This window comes from Lepidochelys kempii, chromosome 4 (genome assembly GCF_965140285.1).
Source record: "Lepidochelys kempii isolate rLepKem1 chromosome 4, rLepKem1.hap1, whole genome shotgun sequence".
In the NCBI taxonomy this organism is placed as follows: Eukaryota; Metazoa; Chordata; order Testudines; family Cheloniidae; genus Lepidochelys; species Lepidochelys kempii.
Genome location: NC_136383.1, coordinates 85181644 through 85196490, shown reverse-complemented (window position 1 = coordinate 85196490; position 14847 = coordinate 85181644). Strand labels below are relative to the sequence as shown.

Genomic DNA, 14847 nt, shown 5'->3' with positions numbered 1-14847 from the left:
GTGCCAGCGAGGTTATCCTAGCTTCTAAACCCTTTACAGGAGGGATTTTAAAGGTGTTTACCCTTCCCTTTATATTTATGACAACTGGATGTCGGGGCTCAGAGAAAATAAACCCCTTGCAAACACTGGAAGTACTGAAATGGGGTCATTAATAGTCTACAACTGCTATAGGCTTGCTCTTGCCATTATGCAACATGAATTTAATCTCTCTATGAATTATTTTACATAACTGGAAAAAATCTCATTGTAAACATTTTTGAAAGACTGAGTTGTGTGGCTACTCCAATCACTTTCCATGCAGGCAGCATTCATCTTCCCTTTTCCTTCATAAGAGTCAGCTTGCCTATTGCTAGACATATTGAGTAAAACCATGCAATTCAACACCCGAAAGACCTGCTTTAACCATGATGCTTACGGGGCTGCAGCAATTACAGGGAATGAATTGGGAATCTGTAGTGAACCAAAATATGCTTACGTTCAGTTCCACAATCCAACCGCAGTTTAGTTTGTGATCTATCAAGAGACCCAAGTTATGACTAACTGATGCCTACTGCCCAAATAATGTGCACTTTTCTCTACAGAAAACACTTAGGTGAGGTCCACTGCCGCTGTGGAACTTGTAGTGAGTCAGCTGTGAGAATGCTCAGTGGAACACACAACCATTGTTTTTCTGTTGGGAAACAACACTAAGACCATTATTGCCCTGCTCTGTACATTGACTACAAGCAGCACTTTCACAAGCATGTGCTAAAATGCTATGCTGGATATAGGATTGTGACCAAAAAACCCTCTTAATGCCAATTGGCAAGGGGGTGCAGAGGGGTTACAGGAATCTCCTGAGTCTAGTATCTACATTTGAGTTCACTGAAGAATGTCACAAGGTCTCAAATGAAAGGTCATTGTTATCATTGCAAAATGTATGGATGGACGTTGTGTAAGGAGTTATGTATATATACTAAAATGTTCTTAAAGTCTATTGATGTATTGGTCACCAGCAAAGGTTTTCTGTCAGACAAGAAATATTTATCCATATATCTATTTACATGTAAATTGAGTATTGTTTTGTTCACAATTGGTGTCCTATACCGTCTGAACTGAATGTAAATGAAAGATTGTAAGAATTTCAAAAACAAGCTAAACAGAAAGGAGAAATGGGGGGAGGGGTGAAGTACCTTACCAAGAGGTGCTGTTTAAAGGTTAGTTCGACTGTCTCTGGGGATATACCCTGGCATCCCTCACTTAGGAAGAAAATGGACAGTGGGACCTCAAACAGGCTTAGCTGAAAACACTGGAGAGAACTTCTGGTGAGATAAGCTCTTTTAGACAGGAGGTTAACCTGTAATCAATTTTAGTCTCTAGAAAGTGTACTATGATTTTGTTTTATATGGAACCATTTGTTTCCAATATTCTTACTCACTATCATTTGAATGCCTGGTCTTTGATAATAAACTTATTATTGTTTTCACTATAAATATATGTAAGTGCTGTGTGTTAAGCAAAGTGATGTTTCTGAATTGAGTCTTTCAAGCTGGTGTGTTCTGTTCCTTTGGGAACAGCAGGCCTGGTATCTAAGTGTATAGTGGATAAGGGGCTGGACACTGCAGGGAATGCTTGTACAGCTCAGGTAAATGGAAAAAAAAACACATGGACTTTAATGTAAGCATCTTTGAAAATTATTTTAATTTAAACATAAGGAAGAGATTCAAAAACTACAATGTAATCTAAAAAAATAGGAAAGTAAAGATATTTTTAGAAATAACTGGAGCAAAATCATTCCACAAAAGGATAATACAAATATGGAATAAAGTGTCAGAGGTGAAACTCAGGATTTTGCCAAAAAACAGATGAATTTCACACATGTAAGCAGTAAAGCCTTGAAGGGAATAGATCAGACAATTGGAAAAGACAAATACAACAATAAAAATTACATACAAACATGACAGTAAAAGGCTTCAAATCAGAAAAATAACCAACCTGTAATGACAGGTTTCAGAGCAGCAGCCGTGTTAGTCTGTATCCGCAAAAAGAAAAGGAGTACTTGTGGCACCTTAGAGACTAACAAATTTATTTGAGCATAAGCTTTCATGAGCTACAGCTCACTTCATTGGATGCATGCAGTGGAAAATACAGTAGGGGGATTTTATATGCACAGAGAACATGAAACAATGGGTATTACCATACACACTGTAATGAGAGTGATCAGGTAAGGTGAGCTATTATCTGCAGGAGAGAAAAAAAACCTTTTGTAGTGATAATCAAGGTGGGCCATTTCCAGCAGTTGACAAGAACGTGTGAGGTACGGGGGGGAGGGGAGGGGCATAAACATGGGGAAATAGCTTTACTTTGTGTAATGACAAATCCACTCCCAGTCTTTATTCAACCTAAGTTAATTGTATCCAGTTTGCAAATTAATTCCAATTCAGCAGTCTCTCGGAGTCTGTTTTTGAAGTTTTTTTGTTGAAGAATTGCCACTTTTAGGTCTGTAATCGAGTGACCAAAGAGATTGAAGTGTTCTCCGACTGGTTTTTGAAGATTATAATTCTTGACGTCTGATTTGTGTCCATTTATTCTTTTACGTAGAGACTGTCCGGTTTGGCCAATGTACATGGCAGAGGGGCATTGCTGGCACATGATGGCATATATCACATTGGTAGATGTGCAGGTGAACGAACCTCTGATAGTGTGACTGATGTGATTAGGCCCTATGATGGTGTCCCCTGAATAGATATGTGGACACAGTTGGCAACTGGCTTTGTTGCAAGTACACGTTCCTGGGTTGGTGTTTTTGTTGTATGGTGTGTGGTTGCTGGTGAGTATTTGCTTCAGGTTGGGGGGCTGTCTGTAAGCAAGGACTGGCCAGTCTCCCAAGATCTGTGAGAGTGATAGGTCGTCCTTCAGGATAGGTTGTAGATCCTTGATGATGCGTTGGAGAGGTTTTAGTTGGGGGCTGAAGGTGACAGCTAGTGGTGTTTTGTTATTTTCTTTGTTGGGCCTGTCCTGTAGTAAGTGACTTCTGGGTACTCTTCTGGCTCTGTCAATCTGTTTCTTCACTTCAGCAGGTGGGTATTGTAGTTGTAAGAATGCTTGATAGAGATCTTGTAGGTGTTTGTCTCTGTCTGAGGGGTTGGAGCAAATACAGTTGTATCGGAGAGCTTGGCTGTAGACAATGGATCGTGTGGTGTGGTCTGGATGAAAGCTGGAGGCATGTAGGTAAGTACAGAGGTCAGTAGGTTTCCGGTATAGGGTGGTGTATATATGACCATCGCTTATTAGCACTGTAGTGTCCAGGAAGTGAATCTCTTGTGTGGACTGTAGTGCTGAGTATTACTACATTGTGCAGGGCAAACAGGCCCAAGAGATTTACAACATATTCACATTTGAAAAAGAGCAAGTGAACAAAATCAATGTTTTGATCAGACTATATGAAGATTGACATCCTAGGAAAAATATCATACTTGCACACCATATGTTCAACAAAAAGCAGATGAAACATTTTATCAGTTTGTAACAGACCTTCAAATATGCTCCAGAATCTGTGAGTAGGAACATCTTGTAGATGTTGTTATTCATGAAAGAATTTTGGAGCGGTTAATTTTGGAGGAGACAAGGCACAATGATTACATTAAATTGTACACAGATTCAAAAACAATAATGTCATAGAAACATGCAGAAGAGTGCAGGGAAAAAAGCATAGCAACAATTGGACCTGGTCTGGTGATGATTTACAAAGTTCTATTAAATGAAATAATTTTAGTGAGCTCAACTAAACCAAAACAAGATACATAATGCAAAAAAGACAAAGGGATAGAACCCTGACATACAGATGCAGATTATTTCCACGCTAGGTCATTGATTCACCTCCAGATCAGGTCACTAGGGATGACATAATATCCTTCCTATTTCTATACCACTTCATATGTTCAAAACATTGGCAAGAAGTTAACCCTCCCAACACTCCTTTGTGGTAAGGGGGGAAGTCAATACTATCATCCATATTTTACAGATGAAGACAGGTGATGATTCTCCATACAGGGAGTCAGTGTTAGAACCAGATTAGCATTCAGGATCTCCCGACTCTCAATCCCCTTCCTCATTTTTTCCAGACAATACTGCCTTTCTAATAATTCAAAGTTGTTAACATCTGACAGCTAATTGCTGGCCTACATGGAATGAGTTTTTAGTACCATTTCCAAATGGTCAATATAGTCATCAGAACAACTCGCTACAGTTAACTGGTTTTTTGGTTGGCATTTTTATCAGAGGCAGCTAGAACTAAATAGCCATGGAACCTAAACAGTTTTCTTACCCCATTAGAGACCATGGAGCATCAGGTGCTCCTGTCTCACTTCCAAGAAGTTGTAGAAATGCACAAAATTCTCTGCAATGCCTCAGGCGCCTCCTCTCAGAGCAAACCCAGAGACTTGTTACCGCATCTGTGCCTAGACCTCCAAAGCCCTCACATACAATGTCCCACAAGGCTGAATCCTCTCCTCCTCATAATATAATATTTCCATATAAAAATGCTGGGAGATCTGTCAAGACAGCCCAAGTGCCAGCAGTGCAGAAATGATTCCCAATTCTAGATCTCCTTTATATCAAATGTAAACAGCACACTGCTTTCCCATCACCTAGGCAAAAATCTACAGTTGGCTAAACAGCAGCTGGCTAAAGCCGAACACAAGTGTAGCTAGAAGAAAGAAGGAAGTCCACTGAAGAAATGGCACCATCTATCACTAATGACAGCATCTCCCCACAGATTGATCAGTTGGTCAATTAGTAGCCACTGCAGTAAAACAACAAACACATAACACAAAAATTAAAGAAACCAAACTATCTGTGACTGACCAAAAGATGTGCACCATCCTCTCCCATTCATGAACTTCAGACTTGATTACTGCAACACATACAGCAATTAAGCCCTGAAAAAGCTCCAACTTTTACAAAATGTAGCAGTTTCTGTTTAGCATCACAGATTGCCAAGAACACATTATTCTGGTTCTCTGCCATCTGTACTGGCTCAGTATTGAACACAGAGTTAAATTAAGGTCCCTGTCCTGATACTCAAAGCCTTTCATGGGTCCAGCACCAACTATCTGAGGATTGTCTTTCCTACCATAAGCAGGATTTCCCAAAACAGTTACATTCCACTGAAACAATGCAAATGTCAACCAACTTGATAAACTTTGTGAATACAGGAGACCTCAGCAATGGAATTCGCTCTTTCAAAAGATAAGAATGATTTTGGAGCTAGCCATTAAATGCAACACTCTATTGCTAATTACTTGGGATCAATGAGTTACTGCACTGTTGGGGGTACAACAATCAATTAGATCAGACATATTAATGAGAACCCCTAGATGGATTCTCTCCAGTTTAGATGTAAGGTGTATTAGCAGGCCCTGTGAAGCAAGCTTGTGTTTTTGCTGCCTGTGATGTACTTTTTCTGTGGAAAAGTAGGTGTCAGTCCCCATGGAAATTCATGGAGGGTAAATTCATTGAAAAAAGTTAATGGATTGGGGACAGAATCCAGTACTGAAATGAGAACTTTGAGATACTAGGAAACTGAATTTAAATGTAGATATTACAAAGATTAATGTGATAATGGGCAATAAGGCATAGAGAGAGATCAGTAAAAAAAAGTGTTACCATAGGGACCATTTTGTGAAAGTCTATAGTAGCAAATAAATAAATGAGAGTGAATGATTTAGTGGCAGGGAGAATGAAAATGAGGAACTCTCTGTTAGAGCTCTGAAGCAGTGGAATTTGCATGATTCCTGGCATATAAATCTAGCTATACATAGAAAACATACCTTATTTCAAAGCAGTCACAGAAGCACAGAATAACTGTAGAGGAAATTTTAAAGTAGATCAGAACACTGCATAGGTCAGCATAAAAACAAACAAATCATGAACCTCTTCCTATATATTAGGTCAGTGATTCTCAACCTATTTCATACCGGGAGTGCCACTGCCCAACTCCTGGATCCTGGCTTCTATTAGCCAGCACCCTCTTCCCATTTAGCAACATGGAAAGAGCAAGTAGATGCTATTCAGATACGGGTGAAAGACCGCTGCTGTACAGCTATGCAAACAAAGTGCTTTTTACCGTCATTTTTTTTACATAGTAAAACAACATATACAAGACTAGGCCTAAAGACTTAGGGCTAGATTCTGATCTCAGTGGCACCAGAGTAGCTGGAACATAATCTATGCCTGAATCTGGAGTGGGGCGCATTTATGAGAAACATTAATGACGTTACCAGAGATATTGTGAAAAGTCTCCTCTCATTTAGACACTGAAGGGAAAGAGGTGGCGTTGATGACACTGAGGTGAAAATAATTGGCTTGTAGAAATTACAATGAATGGAAAGATTGGGTGAAATCCTGTGATTGAATTTTTAAAAGAGGCTTGGATACTATTATGGACACAAAAATTTGTATTCCAGCGAGGGCAGCCCAGAGTATCACAGGGCGATCTGTGTACAGCCCTCCCCCTTCCCTTTCCAAAACGAAGGCAACCATCTCCATAGCATTGCACATCCTTGCCTTGTGCCACCGACAGGTCAAAGAAGGAGAGAGTAAGAGAATGGACTGGGCAAGGATGAGGCTCGTTGGGAGCTCAAAGTATGGCGCTAGGGAAGGCACATCATCCTCCATTAGTCTTATAGAGATTCCTCAGAAAAAAGTTAACACAATATTTAGTCATTTTTACTTTAAAATTGCCTCATTTCATAAAAGTTTTTCCATTTACATTCAAACCTTCCATCCATCAATATTTTTGGGGTCATTAAAATCAATGTCAGCAATCTTATACACCAAAACATACACAGCATTTTATGGAGATTGTTTTCAAAAGCTGGACCACAGAGCTTTCTCCAGTACACACAGAGAAATATAAACATCACTTTATGGAAGTACTATAAAGAAGCATAAATATCTAAATCTAACACCCCCAATTTTCCTTTATCATGAGAAATTACACCAAAGCAAAGTGTGCGCTAGATTGAGGTTTATTCACTCTTCTGAGACCAAGATCCTAATTTTCAAATATTCTTTCTTGATACAAAAATGGATAATGGAACAATATTGTCCCTAGAGATGTGTTATATTTTCTTTGGCCTCTCTCTGGGCAACGGAACCTTCTAACAGAGGGGCCCCAAGTTATACTCACCTAGGGGAAGTCTTCATACTATTACTCCATTTGAGCTGTGCTGTGAGAGTGCCTGCAATGGTGCTGGAGCTCCTGGAGCTGACATGGACGCAAAGGACATGTGTGTAGCGTGCCCTTTCATTTTGAAAATCTTTAACGTCCCGTAGAAAGAACAGACGGATGTAAACAAAACTAAAGAGCTGACATGACTTTCCAGTTCTCTCAACAACTCCTGTGAGAGCGGCTGCCCAGATGAATGCCCAAGAAGTTAAAAAGAGGAGTGGAGGATGTAAAAACTGGACTGACAGCTAGAGATTTAGCTTGTCTATGTGTTCATATTGTATCTCTCAACTGTGTTTGTCTTTGTGATAACTGTTTTGCACAAAGGAGCATTTGTGGCCTCTGTGGCCTCAGACAGTGCTCCTTACAGTCAGTCTGTTTTCAATCTCATTTACCAATGAAAAGAATAGAAACTGAACACAGCTTACTTATTGTTAAAGAGTACATTGAAGCCCCCATAGCGGCTATTTCAGACAATGGCTATAGTAGCATCTGTGATTTCACCTGGTCCTGCTTCAGTGCTCAGAAAGAGGATCAGACAGTCCATGCGGCGGCAACTCCTCTGCTCCCACCCATCTCCCAGCCTATTTGGTACACTGCCAAAAGAGAGGCCCCATCGACATGTGCTGTCCTCTGTACAGGTGCTGCATAACCACTGGGTAACCCTGAAATAGAACACCCCACTTCCACTGCCAGGGATGTTGGGAGACATGAAAGTGGGGGCTTTTTTTCAAATATCTTCTCAACTATTGCTTTTTTTCTTATGTATTTCCTAAATGCCTCCCACTGTTAACTGAAGGAGGGTAAGAATATCATGCTCAAATCAATCTCTTGTGCAAAGAATTGAGAACATATTCACCTCATCCCTCCATCATTGTCATTACATTTCTATCCATCTCCTGATGTAATTCAAAACTGTCCTCTTCCCAAGTTTCAAAACTCTCCCTATGCAAAATCTAGTCAACTTGCCCCTTCCTTTCTGCTCCTCCATTCTTGATTTCTTCCTCCCATGTGCACTCATGGGAGTGTCTCTCTTTCATTTGTGCAGCCCCAATGATCTAAAACTCCTTTCCTCAACCTCTGAGCCACTGTGACTCTTTCAAGTGAGCATTTCAAAATATACCTTCTCTCTGTAGTTTAGGATTGACTCTCCCTGCTAAGTATTTTTTTCTTTTTGCTGCCCCAACTGAAGGAAGCTCCAGTATATAAAAATAAATTGCATTGTAATTGCATTTCACATGTATGGAAAATGGTGATGTACCACAGGGTCCCAATTTTGATTTATAAGCTTTGTGTCAAATATAAACATCTGAAAATTAGGCTGTTGCTTCAGAAAAGTGAGCCAGACTCAGTACGTAGAGTGTCTGTGACTCTGGTGTAATGTCCAGTAAAAAAAGAAAAATACTAAGGTTTCTTAGAGTTTATTCATCTTTATATTACTTGCTTGAAAGTAATCTTTATTTTTCTCCTGTGTAATGGAGAAAGATTTGTGGTACAGCATTTAATTATTTGAATGTAGTCTGTATAACAAAGCTGTGTATGCTTTGATGCACAAGATTACTAATAATGATATCAGCTAACCAGAAAATACTGGTGGATGGAAGGTTTTCCAAATAAAAGAGAAAACATTTATTATATGAGGTAATTTTAACCCCAGCGCTGGCCCTGTAGCAGTCATATGTCCCTCATAAAATGATGTCATTCTCAGAAATACTATACTAGCATTTCAAGAGAGTGAAGAAGCCCTTGGTTGCAGTTTGACACTTTAGCTAGATGAAGCAATATTTTCTTTATCTTGCTATCCTTATGCCAAGGCCATAACTGTTACGAGTCACATAAAGTACAGATATATATGCTAGACCAAATTCATCCCATTCACCTAAATTAAGTTACACAAGGGATGAGGCCCATTGTCTACCCCTAGTGCGGGCCTATTTGCTGTGCTGTGAGGTGTTTTCCAGAAATAGTTCTCACAGCATTAGCCAATCGGTTAATCAACTGCTGCTGTGTTGTTCCCACAAATACTGCTTTCGGAACTCTACATTCACAACTGAAAAAAAAAACTCGCTTGTTCATACCTGAATGCTTTTGATCCTGGCAGTGGTTCATCTTTAGCCCTTCAGCAACAAATAATTTACTTTAAAATAAACTGATGTCATTATGTTAAATATAACTAATGTTACTTGATAAAAGGTTGGAATACAAGATTCTGCCTGTGAATGAATTTTCATAATTCAAGTAGATAACAAAGTAATTGCACTAAAAAAGTGAAGATAACTGTAGGTACAGATAAAGGGCAATATACTGAAACAAAACCAGGAACAATAGATTAACTTCTCACCAAGTTAACAGCCCTCAGATTACGCTTGGGGGCAGGCGGTTGTTTTTGTTGTTTTTAACAACATTCTCTCTATATTGCATTCTTGATTAAGTGATTCACACTGCAGTCAAATGCTAAAAACAAACAAAAGCCAACCAAATATAAATACAATTCAGTCACATACTGTACCAAAAATTAGTTTTTGCAGTTGCTCCATCTGAATATATATATATATATATTACAAATTATTAAATATATTTGCCTTCTTACCATTGCCCTCCAAGTCTTTGTTAAATATCTTCCAGAAATGTAGTGCTTTCTGGATCAAAATACAATATGATCCTAAACATAAACATATATTAATTGTAACCCATTTCCTTTAGAGTCTACAATTATTCTGAAAGAAGAAATCCAAAACTATATCTCTAGAAACAATTTAAGAGAAACATTTTTCATTTATATATTTCATTTTATTAGCGATAACATAATTTTCATTTTAATGGAGATAACAAAGAGAAAAGGCACAAATAACTCATAGCCAAAGAAAGAGCACTAAAAGAACAGTGAGTTCTAAAGTTATTCAAAAAACATATTTTTACCAACAGTCAACCCTTGGGTGTCCCAATATACCAACCAATGTATATAAGAGTGTCCCAATATACCAACCAATGTGGGTTCATAGTCCTCTTGAGTCATCCGAAAGTCAGCAGATAATGTCTTTGAGACAGCAATTTTCTTTTTCCTTGTAGCTAATATGTTGGAATCCCTAAAACAGTTAGTGAGGAATATGGACTAATCCTGAATATGACAAAAACAAAAAAACGCATGACATGACTAACAAACGCAGGATGCAAGTGGTCAGCACAATTAATGGACAAGCTATAGATTAAACAAGCTGCAGATTAATTTAATTATATGAAATCAGATATATCCAACCAACGAGACTGTTCCAAAGAAATTGGAGGAAGATTAGGGATGGCTTACTCAGCTAAAGCCTCCATTTAAAAAGTGTGGAAAAAAGCATGGCATCTCAAAGTGTATAAAGGTGCAACTAGTGAAAAGCCTAATTTTTTCCATAGTGATTCATAGATGTGAATTGGTGGAAGATAATGTTGCACACAAGAAGAAAATTGAAGCTTTTGATATGTGGTGCTGACAAAGACTCTTGTGTATCTTCTGGACTGGAAAAAAGGTGAATCCCTACGTTCAAAATATTATTGGAGAAAAGCAGGCCCTGATGTTGGAAACTTGTGTATTTTGGTGACTTTAGGCATAGACATGGAAATAATCTTGAAAAAGTTATTATGGAAGGAATGGTGGAGAGTTATCTTAGTAGGGAATGACCAGTGAGAAGATAGATGAATGGTGTGTGGCAAATCACTGGAAGGTCAGCTACTGTGTGTTCAAAGTTAGTAATGGATCATGAAGACTTCCTGGAATTCTGCTATAGTGTCACTGATATTCAGACATGAAAAAATGGATGTATTTACTTAATATTTTGGTTAACAGACTTCTCATAGGCTTCAAGTTAAGCACATGCTTCAATGTGTTGCTGGACTGTCACCCTTATTTAGTGAAAGGAGGTGCAGATTTGGGTGTCTTCTACAAAGAAGTGATGATTAGGGCTAAAGATAACACTGATATGTCCCAGATGGAAAAAAAAAATATTAAGCCTTTAGGCAATTCAAAGGGCGTGCTTCAGTTTCCACATCTATAAAATGGGGATAATGATACATACCCTCCTTTGTAAAGCACTTTGAGATCTGCTGATCAAAATCACTATATAAGAGGTAGGTATTATTGTTATGATTAATGCCACCATCAAAATGAAACATGAGCAGTAAGAAAGAAGCATTGTGAAAATAATGGCTTTGTGCTCATTGTGCTCAAGAAGAATAGTGATCAGTATTTTCAAAAGACATCAAGACACTTCCTCTCCCTCTCTCCGTCCCCCCTCCCCAAAGGAGTATCAGAGAAGAGGTTGCTATGTTCATTAGATTAATTCTGTTGGAAAGTTTCCTTTGGTCTTCCCTCCCCCGTCTCTCTCCTCTTTAAATTATTTATAAATCAATCTTTATAATTTAATGAGTTTCAGTAACCCAAAGCGTTGAATCAAAATTGTTAAAATTAAAACAAAACATTTATTAGCTGTGACCAAAAAGCAAATAACAGAAGTGAGCAAAATAACAGTTAAACTTTAATATTGCCTTTAATTTCATTATGACATACAAACAATACTGTGCTCCTACTTTTTACCTACTGGTAAAATACCAGTAACCAGCTCCATAAAACTGATACTGCAGATTGTTTGGTTTAGAATACTTTTCAAATGTTTAAAAATATATTTCCTTTTTGCCTTGTGCTCCCATTTTACTTTGCATAGATGTTCAGCGGGACAGTGCATTACGAGTTTATGGAAATGCAACTAGATTAATAGATTCAAAGGCCAGGAGGGAACATTGTGATTATCAACTCTGACCTCCTGTATGACACAGGGCATAGAACTTTCCCAGAACAATTCCTAGAGCATATCTTTAGGGAAAAAAATCCAATCTTAAATTGCCAGTGATGGAGAATCCACCACAATCCTTGGTAAATAATTCTAATGGCTAATTACTCTCTGTGTTAAAAAATGTATGCCTTATTTCCCATCCCATCTAGCTTCAACTTCAATGCACTGGATTGTGTGTTGATTGAAGACCCCTTTATCAAATATTTGTTCCCCATTTAGGTATGTATAGACTGTGGCTATGTCTACACTACCCTGGTAAGTCTACCTACGCTACGCAACTCCAGCTACATGAACAACATAGCTGGAGTCGATGTACCTTAGGTCAAGTTACCGTGGGATCTACACCGTGGGGGGTCAAGGGGAGAAAATCTCCCATCGACTTATCTTACTCTTCTCATCGGGGGTAGAGTACAGGGGTCGAGTGGAGAGCAATCTGCAGTCAATTTGGCGGGTCATCCCATTTACCCTTTCTCAATACTGGCACAACATTAGCCTCCCTCCAGTCTTCTGGATCTTCTCCAGTGCTCCAAGACTTATTGGAAATCAACATTAATGGCCCAGCAAGCTCCTCAGCCAGCTCTTTTAAAAGAACTGAATGCAAGTTATCCGGAACTGAGGATTTAAAATTGTCTAAATTTAGTAGCTGCTGTTTAACAGGCTCCTATGATACTAGTGGAATGGAAAGAGTGTCATCATATGATATGATGCTTTTCCCAAATAGAGAACAGAAAGATTTATTGAACACTCCTGCCTTTCCTGCATTATTATTGATAATACTAGTATTTCCATCTACTACTGGACCAATACCATTGTTAGCAGTCTTTTTGTTCCTAATATACTTCAAACAAACAACAACTAGTCATTATTGTCCCCAACTCTGCTGGTCATAGAGGGTTTTTTGTATCCCTTGGATTTCCTTATCAATTTTCTGCAATTCATAGCTTCTGATTTATATTCATTACTATCAATTTCTCCTGTCTTATTATTTATAGCTGCCTTCAATTACCCGGATCAGTTTTGTAACCAAAATGATTTTCTTCCTTGAATGTGGGATTGTGGCTTTTGGGCATCTAGTTAAGTGTTCTTAAACAATTCCTTTTTTCTGATTTAATTCTTCCTCACAGCTGATTTGGTTCACATGCTTTTGGTTTGTAATGTGGGCATTTTAAAGCACGAACTATATATTTTTTCTGGTCTGGACTATATTCTGTTTGCACATTAAAAATGGGATGAAGTCATGATCATTTGTATCTAAGTTACCATAAATTTGTAGTGCTATGATCAGTGTCTCTTTATTTGTCAAGAAGAGATCTAATATAGTATTCCTCCATAGTGATGCAACACTTTTTGCATTAGAAAATTGTCATCGATAATATTTAAAAATCCCAAGGACTGGCAGCATGAGACCTCCAGCATAGGTCACTCAAATTTAAGTCCTCCTTGATCATACAGCTTCTTTTTCCCCTACACATTTTAGCTAGGTGTATAACTAGACGGTCATCCTGTTCTCTGGTGAGATTTGGCAGTTTATAGCAGATACCAACTAAAATACCTCATCTTGTGCTTTGTCTGTTACATTTATCCATAAGCATTCAAAATTATTTTCTTCTCAGTAATCAGTGACTTAGAAACAGTAAATATCATTTTTGACATAAACTGCCACAAAGTTTCAGTAATATCAACTAGATTGAATGTGTGCTCATGAATGAGCAATTTGGTTCCTCTTGTTTGTTACTCAGGCTCCTAGCATTGGTGTATTGGCAATTACAGAATTTCTTCTCTTCATGGTCTTTGACTAATTTTGTTCTCAAAATCTTGATTTTGTGCTAAATGAGTGCTAATATTTACCATCTCTTTACCCTGTCTTTTTGCTAATACTTGAACACCGTCCTGTGATTGATGGAATAATCTATCATTGGATTTCAATGAAATGGGAATGCTCGGAGTTGTGAACTGTTGAGTGGGACAGGGGGAAATGTGCTTATTAGTTAGGATCTAGAAGCTTCTGGAAGGCACGTGAGGCATCTAATAATGTGATTCTATTTAAGGCTAGCTAGTTCCACTCTCCAATTACCAGTGACTTCACTCATTCTCATTTTTCTCTAGGGTTCTAAGCATATCTGTAGTTTTATTATTATTTTCTAATCAGTCTAACAGGCATAATAAGACTCCACTTTTAAGAAGGCTATGTCTTCACTTGATGTAAAAATAAAACTTTTTTTATTTTTACATCAAGATAACCAGTCGGAGGTAGCTAACAATGTAAAATCCTAGTTGAGACAAGGCACTGTAGTTTTTACCTCAATGGAGCTAGTCGAGGTCAACCCTACACCCCATCCCATCTGTTTTCACTTTCACACCCTCTTGGGACAGACAGAGGAGAACTAAAAGGAAAAAAGAGGGGGGATGATAATTTTGGCTATGGTGCAATTTTGCTATATAAGTTTGAATATTATGCTGCACATAGAGTAATAAATTACATATTTTTAGCTGCCTGCCAGCAACAGAGGATGACCAACAGAATCAGAAACATCTTTATTATAATTTTACTGCCCCTCTGTGCCATTTTCTTATCGTTTTATTGCTTTCCACTTCAGTCCAGGCAAGTAAAAGAGTAGGATATCTTCTTTCTTATCCAACTATTCAGCAGATATTTAGAGGATAATAAAAAAATGAATTACTGTCCATTTGGATAATCCATTTGCACAGGCCTAATAATAAGGTGAAAAAAATTATATAAATACAAATTCACATTCCCTTACAGTAACATGAACATTAAAATTACCAACAGCCAACAATTTAGAG

General features: G+C 38.1%; 1 long non-coding RNA gene across 1 annotated transcript; it reads right to left on the bottom strand.

Annotated features, from left to right (window-relative positions):
• Positions 1-3764: 3764 nt before the first annotated feature.
• Positions 3765-9620, bottom strand: LOC140909996 (uncharacterized). The gene is made up of 3 exons (XR_012158401.2): positions 9552-9620; positions 5811-5844; positions 3765-4783 (listed from the first exon to the last, which is right to left on the bottom strand). It is a non-coding gene; the product is annotated as an uncharacterized LOC140909996 (long non-coding RNA).
• Positions 9621-14847: the final 5227 nt, after the last annotated feature.